The 20,423-nt window shown below is 44.8% G+C and overlaps 1 long non-coding RNA gene across 1 annotated transcript; it reads right to left on the bottom strand.

Moving 5' to 3' along the window:
* Positions 1-250: 250 nt before the first annotated feature.
* LOC143715755 (uncharacterized) lies at positions 251-869 on the bottom strand. Its single transcript, XR_013195884.1, has 3 exons — positions 812-869; positions 631-730; positions 251-336 (listed from the first exon to the last, which is right to left on the bottom strand). It is a non-coding gene; the product is annotated as an uncharacterized LOC143715755 (long non-coding RNA).
* Positions 870-20,423: the final 19,554 nt, after the last annotated feature.

The following is a 20,423-nucleotide window of genomic DNA, read 5'->3' as shown; positions in this document are numbered from 1 at the left end:
CAATATTTACATGTGACCCACATTCAATAAACAACACTCTTGTTTTAACTCTTTCTTTGAATTGTCTCTTGAATATTGTCCAGAAAAAAGAATCCTTTAAGAGATCCAGTGAGTAAATGCACAATCAGTTCAATCCTACCAGTTCGAAGAAGTGGTCCAAACAGAAAAAAAAAAGAAAAGTCCTCCTAATTGAAGAAGTTGATGTCTCTGGCGCAACGAAAACCTTGTGATACAGTAAAAGTGTCTTTTCCCCAGGCTCAGAAATCAGCATTCAATTTTGGTGGCTCGCCATCTCAAATCCATGAGAGAATTTTCCAATGAAGCAGTAAACCTGACCTGTTTTACCAAAACAGTGTCATTAACATTCGATATTATTTCTTTATAACTTTTCTGCTCTTTAAACAGTGTTTAAACATACATTTTCACTTTCATGACGAACATGTGATATCTCACAGGCATATTGACAATGTGCAAATTAATATTCATTCATAGCTAAGCAAAAATATATTACTCAACATTTCAAAAATCATATTAACATTCAGAAAATATGCAAATAGACTTCACAGCGTGCATAATATGCATAATAACATAAAATACATCCATTATAGAAAATAAAACAAATAAACTCACCAAATCCCGAGTTTCACAGTTTTTTTTTTAAACACCCGCTTCAGATTCAAAGGAGCTTCACAATCGGCTAGAATCCGCACTTAAATCAGCAATCACCATTCTAAAATGATTTATCATCATCAACCACAAAGTATTATAAAGTTGCTTATAACCTTATTAAATGAATTTTAACAATATAAACCTTATTAATCCTTTCTGCATCACTCTCATCTCGTGTTCACCGCGTCTCTCATCTCGTGTTCAGCGCGTCTCTCGCATTTCCGTGTGTCATCCGCTGACTTCATACGCAACTCGTGTACACGTAATATATCACATGTTCGGTGCTAGACCATAATGCATATTATTTTTATTTATTTTTATTTAATTCACAATGGATATGAATAGATCGTTTCAACTTTTTTATTAAAAGTTTAGCTATTAGAATATGCAATTATATTATCCATTTATTAATTTTTTTAGTACCAAATTTAACATGGGTTACACCTTCACAATGTACTTTGTACGACCAAAAAGTACGACCGCGCGAGACTCAATAGCATTCGTGCCGATGTCATAATGGGATAGTTAGAATAAAACCCTTTCAAACCCTGCACTCACTGTGCGGGGTTAATGCAGGAATCCTGCAAGACAGAATGAAAATCCTACAGAACAGGATATTGCTGAGCAGGGGCGTTGCTAGGGTCTTGATACATTGGGGGCTTAGCCCAGTCCGCACCACCCACCCCCGCTTTTGGTAACTAAGCTACTCAGAGGCACATAATAATAAGCAATAATATCATCAATGGAGGGTGTGGGGGACCTCCCCTAGGGAACGTTGGGCATTAAATACTTCATTTCCTGCATTCTGTGCATTTTTTGTAGCATTTTAAATGATATGTAAAAAGATAGAATGCTTTATTTGTAGAATTGTAACAGCTATTCACAGAAACACAAATAAATAATACATGAATATGAAATATTTAAAAAAATTAATATAAAACTATATATATATATATATATATATATACTGTGTATATAGATATTTATCTATCTATATTTATCTATATCTATTTATACACACACACACACACACACACACACACACACACACACACACACACACACACACACACACACACACACGCACACACACACACACACACATCACTCCAACAGTCTGCTTGTATAAGTCTGGAAAAGGAACTATAGCAGGCATGAAAACGGGCCAGGGGTGAAAAAGGTGAGAAGGATATTACCCCTCTAGCTAAGCTAAGCCTATGTCAACAGAGCTCCTGGGTAACTTAGATATAGCCTACCAGAAATTATTAGGGATGTCCCGATACCATTTTTTCTGAACCGATCCAATCCGATACCAAAAATTTTGAGTATCGACCGATACCGATCGGATACCAGCGCAGTTTTTTTTTTTAAAATCAAGTAGAATTTCTATAACTCTGTGTGTTGAACTGATAATCACTCTTTTGTGTTAAACACCATCCACTTAATACAGACAACTTCATTATAAATAAAAACAACAAATCAAAAAAAATATGATCATTACCTTTGACAAAAATTATATTATAAACTAGATTAGTGGATAACTCAGTAAAATTTAGTCTAGAAAAAACAATAATTGTATAAAATATGAACATTTAGTGAAAAACATTATTTAGTGGGGAACAAAGAGACAATAAGTGTAGCACTAAATCTGGTAAAACGTTACACATTGCTCTTTGTATTGTTGTAAAATACATGATAAACAAGATAAAAATCAGAAAGATCAATTATTATGTATAGTCTACTATAAAATTAAGACATTATTTAAATGTATTGCACAGCTGTTTAATGAGGCAGCAACATATGATAGATAGGACAGAACAGAACAAAAAAGGCTATTAATAATCTTTCATTGCGCAAAAGTATTATATGATTATGAAATACTCCAATACAGTGCGGCACACAGCGCTTATGCGCATCCCGCAACCAACAACCGCTGCGTCACGAACCACCGCAAACATCCAATAGAAAAATTCAACTGCAGTAGCCACCGTTCAACCTGAAGAGGGCAGCACTCAGACGTTTCTACACCATATATTGTAGAATTAAAACACTTTAAACCAAAAAGTCAAAAAATTTACTGGAATCAATGAACAGCATTTATGAAGCTCCATTCTTACAGATCATTAACTTTAAAAAGTTGTTTTAGTGTTTAGTTACCCTTTAACCAATGGCTCTTTCAGGTTCTCTCTCTCTCTCTCTCCTCTGGTGCGCACTCTAAATGCAAGCATATTATTGTAACCACAGTAACTTTGATCTGCTTGAACACATTTTAATCGTCTTTAATACATGATTCCGAAGGATAGATTAAAAGACCCGTTCGTTTTTTTAAATAAATACAAATTTATTTAAAAAAAATAAATAATTATCAATAAATAAATTTTTTTGAGATCCGGGGCTATAAAAAAAACATCCGGGACTGAAGCCCAGAATGCCCATGTCTAAGACGCGCCTGTTGCTGAGTCCTGTAGGTTTGTCCACATACTGTCCTGTAGGATTGATAACATCCCACAGAAATTATAAGCCCTGCAAGATTCAGAATGTAGATTGATTTATTGATTGGTTGGTTTATTAAATAAATAAACTAATCACAAACTTAAGGATATAAAACATTTATTACCTAACTACACTAACTTACTAGCTAGCTATCATATATCCCAGCTAACACAGTTACGTTGTGAAGACGTAACAGGACCGGCCCATATTCGTCGTAACGACGTGCCAAATAAAGTTCCAGCACGTAACTTTGTGATTCCTGTATTCGTCGTGGCAACGTTATTGTGGTACGTCAGCAAGAACGTGATGAGTAGGCCCTACGTCTCAATTGCCTAACTGGTATGTTCTGAGGAGGTAACATCAAAGGACCGTTTTAGTCGTAACAACGACCAAAATACCACGTAAAAACAACAAAAAAAAACACTGCATACATTTAATCAGCATTTATTCAGTGTTACCTGTACTATTGTGTGTATGCACCGCATGCATCAATGTGTCACACACATGTGTGCCTCGAGAATCAATCAACTAGAAAACATTTATATCATTTAATAATCAGCAGTTAGTTAATGACATTCTCCACCTCAAGATAATAAATAATTAACATATAATTTTTAACATATATATATATTAAATGTTAACAAGTTATTGAGAAGTGAAAATTTGGCATATACATTAATTTTAATTAATTTGATCTTACTTTAAGGAAGAAAATATGAAAATTTCAACAACAAAAAAATCAAAAAGTCTTATTTGTTTTCCAAAAGTAGGAGTGTTTCATCATCTTCATCATGCTGCTGCACACATTTTCTCTGGTCTTTCTGCTGCAAAATGAAAAGTAGCCTATTTCAGTTTTATACAATTAATTGCACATAATTTTTTTCATTTGACTTTTACGTTTGTTGAAATTAAATGTTAGATTCAGCTGGTCAATATAATTTATTTAAAATATGATGGTTTCATTATATTAATCATGTAAGATAACTATAAATATACTATAAATCCAGTAATTGTATTTACTAAATGGTTAAAATGCAGGAAACAAATAAATGCAATAGTGAGTTTATTAGGATTAGTGGATTACAAAATCGGATATAGGGATTACGTGAGAACCAGTTCTCTTCACACTTCATGACAGTAGGTGGCGACATGCACCTATTGATGTTGGTTCGCAACCCGCCATTACACCAAATGAAGAAGGACGGTTGTTCGGCAGTTGTTGAACGATATAAGAAAAAACTCCAGCTGTGCTCTATGTGAGTAACCATGAATTATATTTTTCATTTTGATATTTTATTTGTTGTTAGGATTGTCAGATGTCAACTATATGTAAATTATGACGAGGTGAGATGCGCTAATCATGTTAGCTTATAGCACGAGATCCAAACTTTTGTTTTACCTAAATTACCGTTAATTAGATTCGAATGAGCGGAATTGGAATAATTAAAATTCAAACCTACCCCAAGCCTAACTGACCTAAACGACAGACTGTGAAATGCTCCACTCACATGTACAGTCAGATGTTCTTTGTTTGTGCAACTTTAAGTAAATCAAACCAGTGACTAAACGGTCAACTTCACATTGTTTCTACTTTTAGTAAAAGAAAAGTACTAAGTGAACTGAACATTGTCAGGATACAGGCAAGGAGACAGAGGTAAGTGAATCCAAACACAGCTTTATTGAACGTGACACAAGTGCATAGGTGAGTATTCTCAGAGTTCAGGTGCAGATGCGGTGAGGGTCTCTACGTGCGGGGCAGATAACAGGTGAGCAGGTCCTCTTCAGGTTAATTGGATGTCAAGCGGTCACAGATCATTCATACTTGTCTTTTCTCTTTCAGGTGTCGTCGTGGATGAGACAACTCGGCGTGAACACAGGGACTCAGGAAAATACAGGATTCTAGGGAACAGGGATCCAGACAGGAAATGCAGGAAACCAGGACTCGGGTAGGATGTCTGAAGACAGTGGAACAGGAATGCAGAGGTCAGTAATACACAGGTGAGTATACGTTACTTGGTCGGCGATGACGAGGAGATAGACTTTGGTAGACAGCGGGAAATGGTCTGTTCCTGTTGGAGGCTTGACGGTGAATGAAGCTGTGGTGAGTGTTTTTATTCAGAGGCTATTGATTGTGAACAGGTGCAGGTGATTAGAATTCTGGTGAGAGTGATCGTTGTGTTGTGAAGGGTGTGGTGTCTGATTGGTTCCTGACATTACCCCCCCCCCCCCCTCCAGAGTCCGCGCCAGCGGATCTTGGACCCCGACGTTGTGGTGGTCTACCTCTGGGCCGTGGTGCAGGTTTGTCAGGTTATTGAGCGTGAAATTCTCGGAGCAGATTGGGATCAAGGACGTCGTTCCGGGGTACCCAACATCTTTCTTCAGGTCCATACCCCTCCCAATCTATCAGATATTCAATCCGAACACCTCGACGTCGGGAGTCCAATATTTCCTTTATCAAATAGATGGGTTCTGGTTCAATAGGCGGTATCGGGGGGTTATCCTCAGGGATTGGTTCCGTGGCTGAGTTGGGTACAGGTGGGTGGTGAGGTTTCAGGAGGGAGACGTGAAACGTGGGATGGATTCGATGTTCTGGAGGTAGGCGGAGTTGGTAGGTGACTGGGTTTACTTGTCTTACGATGGGGAAAGCTCCGATGTATCTGGGGTTGAGTTTGCGGCAAGGTTGACGTAGACGGATGTCTTTAGTGGAGACTTACTTACTGTCCGGGTTGATATTCAGGAGTCTGACGGCGGTGAGCATCTGCAAAATGCCGTTGGCGATTCACTGCTTGCTGAAGGTGATGATGGGCTTGATTCCACACTCCTTCGCTTTCTTGAAACCACTTGTTTACTGCTGGTACTTCTGAGGGTTCGCCGGACCATGGAAACAATGGAGGTTGGTAACCCAACACACACTGGAAAGGAGTTAGTTGCGTGGATGACTGTCTGAGGGAATTTTGTGCGTACTCTGCCCAGATGAGATAACGACTCCAGATGTTTTGGTTGGAGTGGCAGAAGGTACGCAGGAAACGTCCTACATCTTGGATTTTCCGTTCGGTTCGGCCATTTGTTTGTGGATGGTACCCTGATGACAGGCTTACGGTCACGTTCATGAGAGTGAAAAAAGCTCGCCAAACTCGGGAGATAAATTGGGGTCCCCTGTCAGACACGATGTCCTCTGGGATGCCGTAGTTCCGAAACACATGCTCCATCAGAAGTTCAGCAGTGACAAAGGCCGTAGGGAGTCCCTTCAGAGGGATTAGTCTGCATGCTTTGGAGAACCGATCGATGGCGACAAGGATACAGGTGTTTCCATCGGATGCTGGTAGATCCGTAACGAAATCTACCCCAATGTGGGACCAGGGCCTATGTGGGACTGGGAGCGGTACTAATTTACCCACAGGGAGATTCCTGGGGACTTTGGACATGGCACATGGGATACAACCCTGTATAAACGTGGTGATGTCTTGCTGCATATTGGGCCACCAGTACTTGAGTTGGAAAGTTGTGGACGTTTTGATTATGCCAGGATGACCTGTGCCTACGGAGGAGTGAGCTGAAGCAATGAGAGAGTTTCGGAAGTCCTCTGGGACGTAAATCTTCTCGGGGGGACATCCTGGAACTCGAGGTTGTTGTCGGGACAGCTCCAATAATTGCTCGTTGATCTCCCACTGGATGGGGTTGACAAACAACTTCTCAGGCAGGATGGCCTCAGGTTCCTCCCTCGGGATCTCTGGGGCATGGATGCATGAGAGGGCATCCGCTCTAGTATTTTTGGAGCCTGGGCGATATGAAATCTTGAAATGGAACCGGGTGAAAAACAATGCCCATCGGGCCTGACGTGGATTCAGTCTTTTCGCATCTCTCAAGTACTGAAGATTCTTATGATCCGTTAGTACTAGGAATGGATGTTTCGCCCCCTCTAACCAATGCCTCCATTCCTCCAAGGCAAGATTCACAGCCAAAAGCTCCCGGTTTCCAATGTCGTAGTTGATCTCTGCCGTAGATAATTTCTTGGAAAAGAACGCGCAAGGTATGGTCTTGGAGGGTGAACCCGAGTACTGGTACAGAATTCCTCCCACCCCGGTAGTGGAGGCATCTACCTCCACCACAAATACCTTCTCTGGATCTGGATGGTGGAGCAAGGGTGCAGTGGTGAAAGCGGCATTGAGGGAGTTAAAACCACGCTCTGCTTCTGGGGTCCAAAGTAACACCTTCGGTTTTCCCTTTAACAGGGAGGTCAGAGGAGCTGTCAAGAAATTGTATCGGTGTATGAACCGTCGGTAAAAATTTGCAAAACCGAGGAACCTCTGGAGCTCTTTCACCGACTGTGGAGTGGGCCAGGACATGATGGCTTCGGTCTTTCGCTTATCCATTTCTACACCTCTTTCACTGAGTTGGTATCCCAGGAATTCGACGTTAGTCTGGTGAAACGTACACTTCTCTGCCTTTAGAAACAAGGTAAACTCTCTGAGTCTCTGGAGTACCAGGGCCACATGATGTTGGTGTTCAACAGGGTTCTTGGAATAAATCAGAATATCATCAATATACACCAACACAAATTGCCCCAGGTAGTCTCGGAGTACCTCGTCCATGAAACTCTGGAAAACGGAGGGAGCGTTTACCAACCCATACGGCATGACCAGGTATTCATAGTGCCCTGAAGGCGTGATGAAAGCAGTTTTCCACTCATCCCCTTCTCTGATTCTGACCAGATTGTATGCACTCCTCAGATCCAATTTGGTGAAGATCTTGGCTTCTCTGAGCTGTTCGAGGGCTGCTGGGATGAGAGGTAGTGGGTAACTGAATTTGACAGTGATTTGGTTCAGGGCTCTGTAATCGATACAAGGTCTTAACCCTCCATCCTTTTTGGCAACAAAAAAGAAACTAGCGGCCGCAGGGGATGTAGAGGGACGAATGTAACCCTGTTGTAACGCTTCCTCGATGTATTTCCGCATAGATTCTTGCTCAGGAATGGAGAGTGAGTAGATTTTTCCCTTAGGAATCGATGCATCGGGGACCAGATCAATGGCGCAATCCCATGGTCTATGGGGTGGCAAGTTGGAGGCAGTAACAGGGTTAAATATGTCAGAGAACGAGGAATAACAAGAGGGAATATTTGTGGACAGATTCTCCGTGGGACTCTCGATGGAGGTGGAACTCACAGTGAGCACTTTCTTAGGTTCCGTGGCTGGGGGAGCAGAGTGTGTGCTTTTCTTAAGCGAGCAATGACATCCCCAACTGATTATCTTGCCGGACTGCCAATTAATGGTAGGTTGGTGACGGATTAGCCATGGACGGCCGAGGATGATGTCTGTTTGGCTATTTTGTAGAATGAAAGGTTCGAACATTTCATGGTGAAGCTTTTCAATAGACAACTGGATGGGTGTTATTTGAGATGTCACATACCCCTTGTTAATGGGTTCGCCGGTCACTCCATGGATGGAATATGGCTTGGGAATGTACCTTCCTGAGGTTAAGTTTCTCGCTGAGCCGTCCTGATATGAAGTTCCCCGCTGATCCGGAATCGACGATGGCTGTTGCAGATACATGGGAATTTAGGATTTTCAAGGTTACAGAGATAGTGAGCGGGGTCGATACATCGTGGTGATCCAGAACGGAGCTTACCGTCATCTGAGGTGGCCGAAAGAGACATGAAAATCGAAAATGACCTTTACCACCACAGTACAGACATAACTTCATTTCTCTGCGACGAGAGCGTTCAGCTTGGGTGAGTCGATGAGCATCGACTTGCATTTCCTCAGGGGGTTTTTCAGACTCATGGTTTGCGAGGACATGAGGGGATGTGACATGAGAAAGTCGAGCATCTCGATAGCAGCTCTGAGATCGTTGATGAACACGGAGAGTTTGCTGTATGAATTTCTCTAGTCCCAGATTATCATCATAGATCGCCATTTGGAGACGAAGTGCAGGATTTAGTCCGCCGCGATAAACAGCCAAGAGAGCCTTTTCGTTCCAACCGCTCACTGAAGCCAGAGTCCGGAATTCAATGGAGTACTCTGAAACGGGTCTTTTTCCTTGACGGAGTTGAATTAACTTATCACTGATGGTGGAATCACTGACTGGTTGGCCGAAAACTTCCTTGAAATGATTTATGAAATTTTGTAGTGACCTGATAACCTCAGTCTCCTGTGCCCACAGCGATTCAGCCCATCTCAATGCTGTTCCAGATAACTGCTTGATGATGAAAGAGATTCGCGAACGATCTGTGGGGAATTGATGAGGTTGCTGGTCAAAGATGAGCGAACACTGCAATATGAAGCCATTGCAATCCTCCGCCCGGCCAGAGAAGGGCGCTGGTCGGGAAGCGGGGCTAGCAATGCATACTAGCGTGGAAGTGGGGTTCGCGGAAGTGGCGGTGGGCTGAGGACACGAACTCGCCGCATCGATTGGCAGTTGTGTTGGATCCATAGCGGTAGTTGGTCAAGCCTTCTGTCAGGATACAGGCAAGGAGACAGAGGTAAGTGAATCCAAACACAGCTTTATTGAACGTGACACAAGTGCATAGGTGAGTATTCTCAGAGTTCAGGTGCAGATGCGGTGAGGGTCTCTACGTGCGGGGCAGATAACAGGTGAGCAGGTCCTCTTCAGGTTAATTGGATGTCAAGCGGTCACAGATCATTCATACTTGTGTCTTTTCTCTTTCAGGTGTCGTCGTGGATGAGACAACTCGGCGTGAACACAGGGACTCAGGAAAATACAGGATTCTAGGGAACAGGGATCCAGACAGGAAATGCAGGAAACCAGGACTCGGGTAGGATGTCTGAAGACAGTGGAACAGGAATGCAGAGGTCAGTAATACACAGGTGAGTATACGTTACTTGGTCGGCGATGACGAGGAGATAGACTTTGGTAGACAGCGGGAAATGGTCTGTTCCTGTTGGAGGCTTGACGGTGAATGAAGCTGTGGTGAGTGTTTTTATTCAGAGGCTATTGATTGTGAACAGGTGCAGGTGATTAGAATTCTGGTGAGAGTGATCGTTGTGTTGTGAAGGATGTGGTGTCTGATTGGTTCCTGACAAACATGTAATCTCCCTTTTTTTTTTAATTATGTAATTAGAATATAATAACTATTTTATAGAAAACTGCACCAAAGGAGCTTACATTCTGACAGCTTGCTGGAGCTTAAGTGTGTCTGCCACAATGTCCTCCACTGTTGCTTGCTGGATTCTAGGATTGGACATCATCACTGCCTCTGTAATATTAAATTCCTTAACTATGCAGCAATGGTTAAAAAAGTACTGGTAATACATGTTTTTTGTGTCACTAACATATAGGACTTGCTCTTCCCTTTCTTCCCCTTCAGACTAAACTCCTTCCAGACACTGTAGGAGGCCAGTGCCCGCATCACCCTACGGGTGTTTTCCCCAGGGTTTGGACCTCCAACAAGACTTAAATGGTGTGTCTACAAGATGGAATACATTTTCAAAATGGTAATAACTTTTGTTATTTAACTTAATTCTAACACTTTTTTGGCATTTCACGGATAGTTCACTATTAACATACCACACTATTCCGAAATGTCTCCTCTTCATTTTTTCTTTCGAGAGAGAGAGGAGTTCCTCCATAGTGGCACACACATCAAGGCTCATCTCCTCCACTCGCTGACTAGTCCCATCACCCAGGGCACGAGCACAGTTCATACAGGGCTGCTGTTGAGCTCCTCATCGCCTTCATCTCACTCTCAATGCTGATGATTCTCTGAGTGAGTAACTCAGGAGTTGATCTGGGAGAATCAAGATTGATTCATTCAAATAAAGGTAAAAACTAAGTTTCAAATTATGTTTTGCATTTACCATTCTTCTGGATGTCTCTAGGAGGCACTGGTCTTAATGATGCATCAAGAATGGTATAATCTTCAGGTCTTGCTGGTGTTAGTGTGGTTTGTTTGTTGGGTTTAAATGCTCGGGGAAATGGCAGCTGAGGTTCCACTGTAAATTAGAAGGTAATTACTAAAAAATAGGAACAAACGAAAAACGATGAAATGTACTGGTATTGGTATCAATCAACTAATGAAATTTTGGTATTCTGAAAACCCCCAAACACTTTTTAATATGAAATTGTGCACAAGTGGTAAAGTAAAATAATTAAAACTAAGAAAGGCCTACCAGTTGATGTACAGTTCACCCGGCTCTTCTTTTTGGGGTGAGGTACTGAAGAAGTATCTTTTAAAAAAATGAATAAAAATGATTTTAGAATTACTTTAATTGTTTACTTGTAAACTTATTTCACATGCTCAGGTTCATACCTCCATCAGAGCTGCTGAGACACACTGGTCGTTTTTTTCTCTTGGGAACGTCATCAGAGCTCTCCACAGAAGACTGCACAGCTGCTCTTTTGGACCACTTCTTTGCAGTTTCATAGTCACCTGAAGTAAAAATACAGTGAGTATAATTTAGCATTCCTTAACAGAGTTGCACTAACATTTTGTTTGAATGATCCTTTAAAGTAAAATGAAATACCTGTTTTTGCAAACACTCTGACCCTGTGCCTGGTCCAATTTTTTTTATCAGGTTGTTATTAATTTTTAATTAAAAACCTTTTAATTTTTAATTAAATTATGAAATAAATATTGTAGAAAATGAATTCAAACTATAATATGAAAGCAAGAGTAACTAAAAATCTGAACCAGTTTCAGGCTCCACATACAGTACAGGATCGTTTGGGGGAAGTGTGTGGGCGCGGGCGCTGCCGGAGCATGGACACTGCACCGGAGTCGAACTGTTGCAGAGAGGTCAACCTGGAACATTTATTGATCGGCGAAAATGCATCACCATGCACCGTTCATTTCGGATGCTGTGCGGTGAGAGAGACATGTTGGAGGAGGCTATGCTATCTCTAAGGGATGTCCGAGCTGAGACGCTGGAGCCCCCCATAAGTAGCTGGTATGTAACAGTGTATTTTACGAATTGGCAACTGGGCTAGGCTAGGCTAACTTATATCCTCTTCTCAGACTGTTAAGGTTAACAGCGTACCGGCAGTTCACTCTTTGGGCGAGGGGGCATTTGGGAAGGAGGAATAGGATTCCATTCCCATCCTGTGCAGTGAACTAACGTTACATCTTTTCCCCTGAGCTGAACATCAAGGATTCTAGTATGCGTTGGACTTGTAGCTAAATAAAACATTTGATGTCCGACGCTTCATGTACTCATTGACGTTTTCAACACATCTGTCTCTCGTACCTAGGATTAAACACTAGAAATCACGACTAGAATAATTTTGTTGACAAGGCATGGGGTAGAGAGAAGCTAGCTCTGCTAGTGTTGGTTGGCAACGGAGTACCCACTAAACAACATGATGTCCAAAAGACGTCTTTTCAACGTCTTTGTCACAAAAGTCGGACGTTGAAAAGACGTCCACTGAGGAGCCAGAATGAACGTTTTTATGACGTCTTTTTTTGACGTGTTCTGCACGTCCGATATAGACGTCCATCGAACCTTCGTACCAGTTTAAAAACTAGTTCAAATGTGGCCATTGTGGACATATTTTCAACATCATGTTTTATTTTAAGTAACCATTGTGGTGATGAGTGTTTGCTTTAGTTGGGCTCTTGGTCCCAGTTCTTCTTACTTTAACTTTACCGTGGCTGTTGTAACTGTGTGTTTGTATAACACCATTGTTGTGGCAGAGAAAGCCAAGAAAAAGTAAGATCGACTGTCATCAGCTCCTCGTTGATGATGATAAAATCATCACAAAGTGAGCATTTAATGTTGTGTTTAGACTTTTGTCTTTATATCAGGCATTTATAACCACCAATCTTGTGGAACTGCATTATTTGGTCCAGTACCATTAGTTTGATCACTTATTTGAAGGTGGATAAAAGAAAAGCATGTTTACACAATGTTATGAGAAAATGCATCATACAGTCAAACACAGAGATCAAGATTTTGCGTATGATTCACAACAATGGTGACAATAAAAAAAAGCTTCATGCTGCAATGCATGATGGGTAGCTTTCAAAGTACAAAACATCCTTGATTCCCAAGCTTTTTTGTTTTGGTTGTCACCGTTGTTGTGAATCATATGCAAAATCTTGACGTCTATGTGTGACTATGTGATACATTTGCTCAAAACATTTTGTACACATGTTTTTATCCACCTTAAAATAAGTGATCATTTTAATGTTACTGGTCCAAATAACGCAGTTCCACAAGATAGGTGGTTATAAATGCCAGATATAAAGACAATGGTCTAAACACAACATTAAATGCTCACTTTGTGTTGATTCTGTCACCATCCGCTAAGCACTTTCCGTTTTTCTGCCAACTCGGGTTTTTCTCGAAAACCTGGAGGACACAGCCCATTCAGAGCTTGTATTTTGGTACCATCCATAAGTCTGCCCAACCCATTCTTTCAGTAGATGCTCTCATACATCATGGTGGAATTGGCCATTTATGAACCCTAAAGCTCTAAGGTGTCCTATTCCTAAACTGATTGAGCTTTTGCATCAATCATTGTGTCAAGCAAAGGTATGCAGAGGCGAGATGGCTCGCTGGGCCCTACCACCTTGGTGATAGCTCGCTGGAACCCGAGGTGTAGATATGCCTTGAGCTGGGCACCAAACTTGTGCTTGCTAAGGCAGCATATATACTAAAATTGGATCGATACAGAGCAGATTAACATAGCCCCTGGGAAAAGCTCAGCCATCGTTCTTCTCTGTTGTCGCGCATGCGCATTAGTGCCTTCGCGCATGCCCAGTCGCACAAACGCGGTACAAACGAGACACCATCAAAACGCAGGATCGAATCCCGACCGAAGCACAAATATTAAACATTATATTACACACTATTATATTCATATTATGCCTATTTCATGTGTATACATAAAAGTAACATGCTGTGTATTATTTGTTTCACCTTTTATTCAAATCTGTTGTGTTAAACATTATATTGTATTTATATTGTGTCACCTTATTAAAATGTATGTTAAATAATATATTGTATTCATATTGTTTCCCCTTTTTATATTGTTTCACCCTTTTCTGCATAGATATATTGTATTTATATTGTTTCACCTTTTTCTGCATATATATTACAATTTGTTATGTTAAACATTATATTACATTTATATTATGTCAATAATTTTATTTCGATGTATAAATAAAAGTTACATGCCGTGTATTATTCGTTTCACCTTTTTCTTCAGTAAAAAAAATATCAATTAAATATCTGTTGTTGTTGATGTTGTTGTTGTTGTTGATGATGATGATGATGATGATGTATAGATGCAGAAAACACCAAACACAGCAGCAGTAGACTACAGTGTGAAATAGATTATTTATTTCAAACTACAATACAATAAAACATGATGATGATGATTTTGATGATGATGATGATGATGATAGTAATAATAATAATAAAAATAGAGCATCAGAGCAGACACATGGCATAAACATTCTGGGGCGAGATGCAGAACAGTGGTAGTGATGCAGAACAGTGGCACAAGGCTTCATTCCTCTTATTTTAAACCACATAAATCACAGCAGACAGACGCATAGTATAAGGGCTCATTACACACATGCATGGATACATAAAGCAGCAGCATACAGTGTGAAGTACCAACGCGGCGGCAACAGAGCCAGTGGCAACTGGACGTAACTCCAAAGACAGTGACCACATTATTGAACATACCCACATGTCCAAAAGGCCTATGTAACTTGTCAACGCATAAAATCACAACAGCACAAATGCATGACAATGTGTTATACAGGTGTGAATGTGTTATACAGGTGTAAATGGGACAGACAATGTTTTCTTTTCTTTTTCTTAAGCCATATGATAGGCAGCATACACACACAGTATAGGCCCGTATAACTTGTCAGTGCAAAGAATCAGAATAGTACAAAGGCATGGCAATGTTGTACAGGTGTGAATGGGATACACAATGTTTTTTTTGCTGTAGAAAAGTTGTGGCAGGTGTGGACCGGTGTTTGTAGGAAGCCTCCACACCGCGGCAAGGTCCCGGTACTTGTGGAGGGTAAAGTCAATGTCTTTAAAAAACAAACAAACACTGAAACAACTATATACACCTGCCCCAGCGAGAATGCGAAATCAGTCCGGAGCTCGACCCTGGTCCTTCATCTCCCTCAGTCAGTCCTCCACACTCTTACCCGCCGCGGCGGCAGAGCAAAAATGTACATTGCTGTAGCGGGTGTGTCCGGTCTCCCTCCGCTTTGGCTGGCCGCATCTCCTGCACTTTTGTTCTTGTGGCACGCCGGCCCGGGCAGCGACGACTGCTCCTGCCGCTGCCCTCTGCTCAGCCCTCTTCCTCCTCAGCCATTCAGTTTTGTACGCAGAGCGAGGCTGAGGAGGGGGAGCAGGAAGTGGTGCAGGCAGCCGAGGGCCGGCGTGATGTGCGGCGGCCAGCGGCAGCGAGAGGACGTGTGGGGCTGACGTTGTCAGAGGGAGCGTTGGGATGGGGAGCACCCTCACACTCTGCTGGGGCAGTGAGAGGTCCAGAAAGAGAGGCTGTGTTGCCGGAAAAGGTCCTGTTGCAGCTGCAGCAGCCGGTGGTATGGCCAGGACAACAGCTGAGGGGGCATGCGGTAAAGGCGCCAGTGGGCGCACTGGCGCTGGCAGAACAGGCACCGGTGCTGCCACAGCCGGTGCTGCTGCCAGAGGTCCCGCCGCCCTTGGTGCTGCCGTCCTCGCCTGGCCTGTTGCTGCTGCCGGAGAACGATCCACCGCTGTTGCTGGGCACGGCGCCGAACCCGCTGCCGCTGCCGCTGGTGGTCGTCCCTCTGCTGCAACGCCTGAAGCTAGCACAGTCCTCTCCTTCTCCCGCTGCATCCTGGTGAACCTGAAAACGGATTTCAACGTAGTTTTTTAGTTACATGTTCAATTTTGAGAGCATGCCATTCAAGCATGTCATTACCATAACATCAAAAGCATCAAACATACAATAGCGAGAGGGTCCTGGCGTTCAGCTCAAAGAGCTGTATGGGCGCCCGAGCCATCAGCCTCTGGTGGCCCAGCACAAGGTCCCGGATGTGCTGGTACCGAAGCAGTATGCTGTCCCACCGCGACCTCCGGGCACCGCGCGCACGGCTGCCCGAGGGGATCAAGCGGCAGAGCTGGGTGCATACTGCCTCTACCAGCCGGCTTGCGCTGGGACTGCTGGCAGGTCCAGAGGTCTCTCTGACCAGGCAGCTGTGGACAATGGACAAAAACAATGACAGATATGAGCATGATAATGGGCAACATTACATAAAGCAGCTTGTTTGTACACCAGGGAAATGTATGATGGAAGCGTAGCTTTACCGTCTCAAGCTTTCCACACCAGGTATACTGGTGGGGCTTGGCTTGGCTGCCATGAAGCGCCCCTGAGCTGGCCTGTCCCTGTAGCGGGGAGGGTAAACTACTCGGGCCCTGTCGTACGGTGACAGGGCCTCGTAGAGCCTGTTAAGCTCGTCTACCCTCCCCTCGGACAAGGCCGGGTCGTGACGCAACCCCACCAAGGCCGTGGCCAACTGGACCACGGCCAGGTACCCCGGCTGGTCATCCGGTCCTCTGTAGTCCTGCAGACACACAAGAAGAGATGGAAAACAATAAGTCAGTTGGATGGAACAGAGCGAGCGCAGTTTTTGGTGATGCGAGATGCACTGCAGTCGCAGACCACAAAGAGGTGGCGTGCTTACCTCAGCAGCCTGCTGAGGCTCTGGCGAGGACCGGCCGGGGGAGTGGGGTGCGGGCTCGTGGGCACCGGTCGGACTGGATGGCTCGGGCACGGGTGCGTCAGCCGGTCGCCCTGACCGCGGGTCCGTCTGAGGAGCTGGGAACTCGCCAGGCAGGGTGAGGTCCTCCACCTCCTGCGGGCCGTCGGCGAGCTCGTCATCCTCGACAAGTTGGGGAACGTCCCCCCCCCCCGCGTCCGGAATGTCAAGGTCCAAGCTGACGTCCTGCAGCACTCTGCCCGTCTGGGAGTACAGGTACTCGATGCCGATGAGTTCCCCTGAAGTACAACAACACAAATCGCATCAGTCAGTCTGGTACAAATATCATTCAGTGTGGACAGGTGTAAGCGCGGTGGCTTGAGTGTTCTTACCCGTGTACTCCCTGGGCTTGGTGTAATCCTTGACCACATTCGTGCCAAGCACCCTTTGGCTGAGCTGGTCAAGGGAGTGCTGCAGGGGGCCATTGTAGGAGCGGATCAGCGGCCGTCCCTCCTGTGCCACGGACGCCGCCCTGTCGGCGTTCCACCGCGTCAACCCCTCCAGGAGAAATGCCTGGAAGTGCCAGGCATTGGCACTTTCTCCTGAGGAGGAACACAGATCTGTTTAGCAGTTTATTCAGTGCACACAATGTGAATGACAGCGAGTCGATGACAGTGAAAGATTGACATGACAGTGAAGCATGTGAAACATACCTGGAATGAAGCGGTTGAGATGCAGGTGGAACGACTCCAGGGACGTGGAGCCTCGTGCACAACGGTACACCGGCAGGCTGATCCCCCCCTTGGTCATCCTGCTGGTCTCAGTGTACAGCTCCACGCCCGGCGGGTCCTGGATGCAATGGAGGTGGCGCCGCTGCTCCGTCCAGATCTTCTGGATGCGGTCTTGGTCCAGCAGGGAAATCCCCATGGTGTCTCGTCCGTTGGCACCGCCGAAGGTTTCCAGGAGGTCACCGATCAGCCGCTCCGTCTCCGCCGCTCCACGCGTGCAGCGACGGCAATGGAGAGCAATATTCTTGCGGCTGACGTGCCTCCACACTCCGGCGTCGGACGAGAAGGTCATCCCCTGCGCCTCAAGCATCCTCTTCTTCGCCTTGAGCAACCGGGCTGCGTCCCCTGGGTCCCACAAGAAGATGCACGAAGACAGCTGCTGCAGGAAGGGTTTATACAGCTGGTGGCTCTCGGTGGTGACACCTGTTATGGAAAAATGCATGTTATATCAAGTTATGGAACCATGATGTCTCTTACTGTGATGCTGTTTGTTTAATTATTGTTTTTGCCACAACGCACCTGACGCGAACCGCCGCATCAGGTGCCAGATGTCCAGCCGGACCACCAGCTTGTCCCACTTCCCGAACATGTCAGCTGTCTTGGATCCCCCGTGGGACGAACAACAGTCCCGGTCGACGTAGAGGAGCTGAGGCGGCTCCACCCCAGCGTCCCGATACTGCCGCATTAACCCCGCAGCCATGGGCAACAGGCCGGCACCCTCGGCGTCCGTGAGCACGGACATGAGCACCTGTCCTTGCTCGTTGCCGACGTTCGTTGCCCACGCTGCGGTCTGGGCAGCAGCACCGGCGAGCTTCCGGGTCACCTGTTTGAAAGAATAAAGCATCTCAGTAAGGCTGCACGCACATAGCTAGAGCGTGATACTCCGCACCACATTTATATACATATATATTTATACATACATAGCACCACATTTACCTTCTTGGTCGAATCCATCTTCAAAACCGTTCCAAAGACGGAGGTGACCCGGGCCTTCACGTCCTCCAGGCGGGAAAGGATGTCGTGGCAGTACACCATTAACAGCCATGCGTACTGGGGCACGGGTGGCGGTTTTGGTGGTGGGGTGCTGTGGTGGCAATTTTAATGATATTCATTGATCTTTAGTAAAATATAGATGATTCAAATAATGTCACATGTGTGTCTCTCACTTGTAGTGAGAGAAGATTCTGTTTATGTACCTGGGGAGGCAGAAGGGGGAGACACTCCAGAGAACAGACGAACAAGGACCTCTGACCTAGATGTCAGAAGGCCATTTGGTGCAGGGGAGCTTAGTGGGCCAACTAGTGACGTCTATGGAAAACTACTGGGAGGAAGGCTCTGGGGGGAAGAAGGCCTTGAAACTAAGATAAAAGCTAGTTCAGTCTGTCTGGGGGTGTGTCACTCTTCTGCACAGGGTAACAACTGTGTATTAGACTGCTCCTATTCTTGCAAGAATAAATACTTCTATTTTATATAATTTGACTCTGAGTGTCTCTTACGCAGTGATGTTTGTTTAAGATGAATTTTTGCCACAACAGGTGCACATGCGCACGACACCTCGCGACGTGAAGGGCTCCATGACGCTGAGGTAGTGTATGGACCGCCGCATGGACTGTGACAGTGTTCAGACAGGTACTTACTTGTAGGTGAGGATTGCCGGCAAGAGGGCGCCACACACAGACACACTGTGACAGTGTTCAGACAGCTACTTACTTGTAGGTGAGGATTGCCGGGAAGAGGGCGCGATGCCCCTCTCCCAGCTGACCCACGACCTCCTGCGACCAGGCAGCTACCTTCCTCTTACACCGACGGCACTCCAGGTACTCGGTGGCCATCAAGTACCAGCCGTCGATGTCCAGGACCCTCCGGATGGTCCTGTAGAGCCCACACTTGGTGAGGGCCCTATTACAGCATGTCGGCCGGACGCCCCACAGACGCAGGGGCGTCCAGAGGAACAGCCGACACGTGAAGTAGGGGTACGAGCTGCTGATTGGCCCAAAACCAAAAAAACGCTCGACAAACGCTCGACAATCCGAGCTGCTGATTGGCCGGCATCCAGAGAACATTGCTGGGCACAGAGCGAAAGAATGACATGCAAATACGTGAAGCGCTCCATATTTTTGCAGCTGTGATCAAAGCCTGCTTCACTGGACTTGATTCATCCCCTCCTGCCACTCTTTGTTTTCATTCTTGTTCTCTTGTGTCAAGAACTGGTGCATCTCCAATGTCTATAGCGCACTATCAGTTTTCCTGCCAACTCTTTTTTTTAATGCTTGTACTCTGGGGCCATCGACGAGTGTGTCCACTCCCTTTCTTCAGCAGATGCCGTTGAGGAACAGGGTTTGAACATAAAGGCAATATCTCCAACCATATACACGCACCATATTCTCTCTGAAGCAAGATTCTTCCGAAATAAATAGGAGCGATTCGTTTTCAGTCTTTTCTCTAAGGGTTCAAACCTGAGAGCTTGTGCTTTCAAAGAAGGTCCCAGTTTCAATTCACTCGAACATCCAGAGCACATCAAGGGCACGCGCCGTGCACAAAAAGACAAGTCTGAAGGAAGGGGTGAGGAGAGGTGGTGACATGGAGCTCAATTTCAATGGCACCCAGAAAATCTTGCCGTGACCCGGATTCGAACCAGGGTTGCTGCGGCCACAAGGCAGAGTACTAACCACTATACGATCACGGCGAGCTTTCGGTCTACCCGACGTGTCCCTGAATACAAAGGGGCCTTGTCAACTTTAGCTTGCAGACAAAACTGTTTCTTACCAACATAACTCAGGGGTAATCCTGTAACAGTGACACTG

The sequence above is a fragment of the Siphateles boraxobius genome, unplaced genomic scaffold, assembly GCF_051911475.1.
Source record: "Siphateles boraxobius isolate OS27281-9 unplaced genomic scaffold, OSU_SipBor_1 6, whole genome shotgun sequence".
Taxonomy (NCBI): Eukaryota; Metazoa; Chordata; class Actinopteri; order Cypriniformes; family Leuciscidae; genus Siphateles; species Siphateles boraxobius.
The sequence above is the reverse complement of the archived record's forward strand: the minus strand, read 5'-3'. Positions and strand labels throughout refer to the sequence as shown.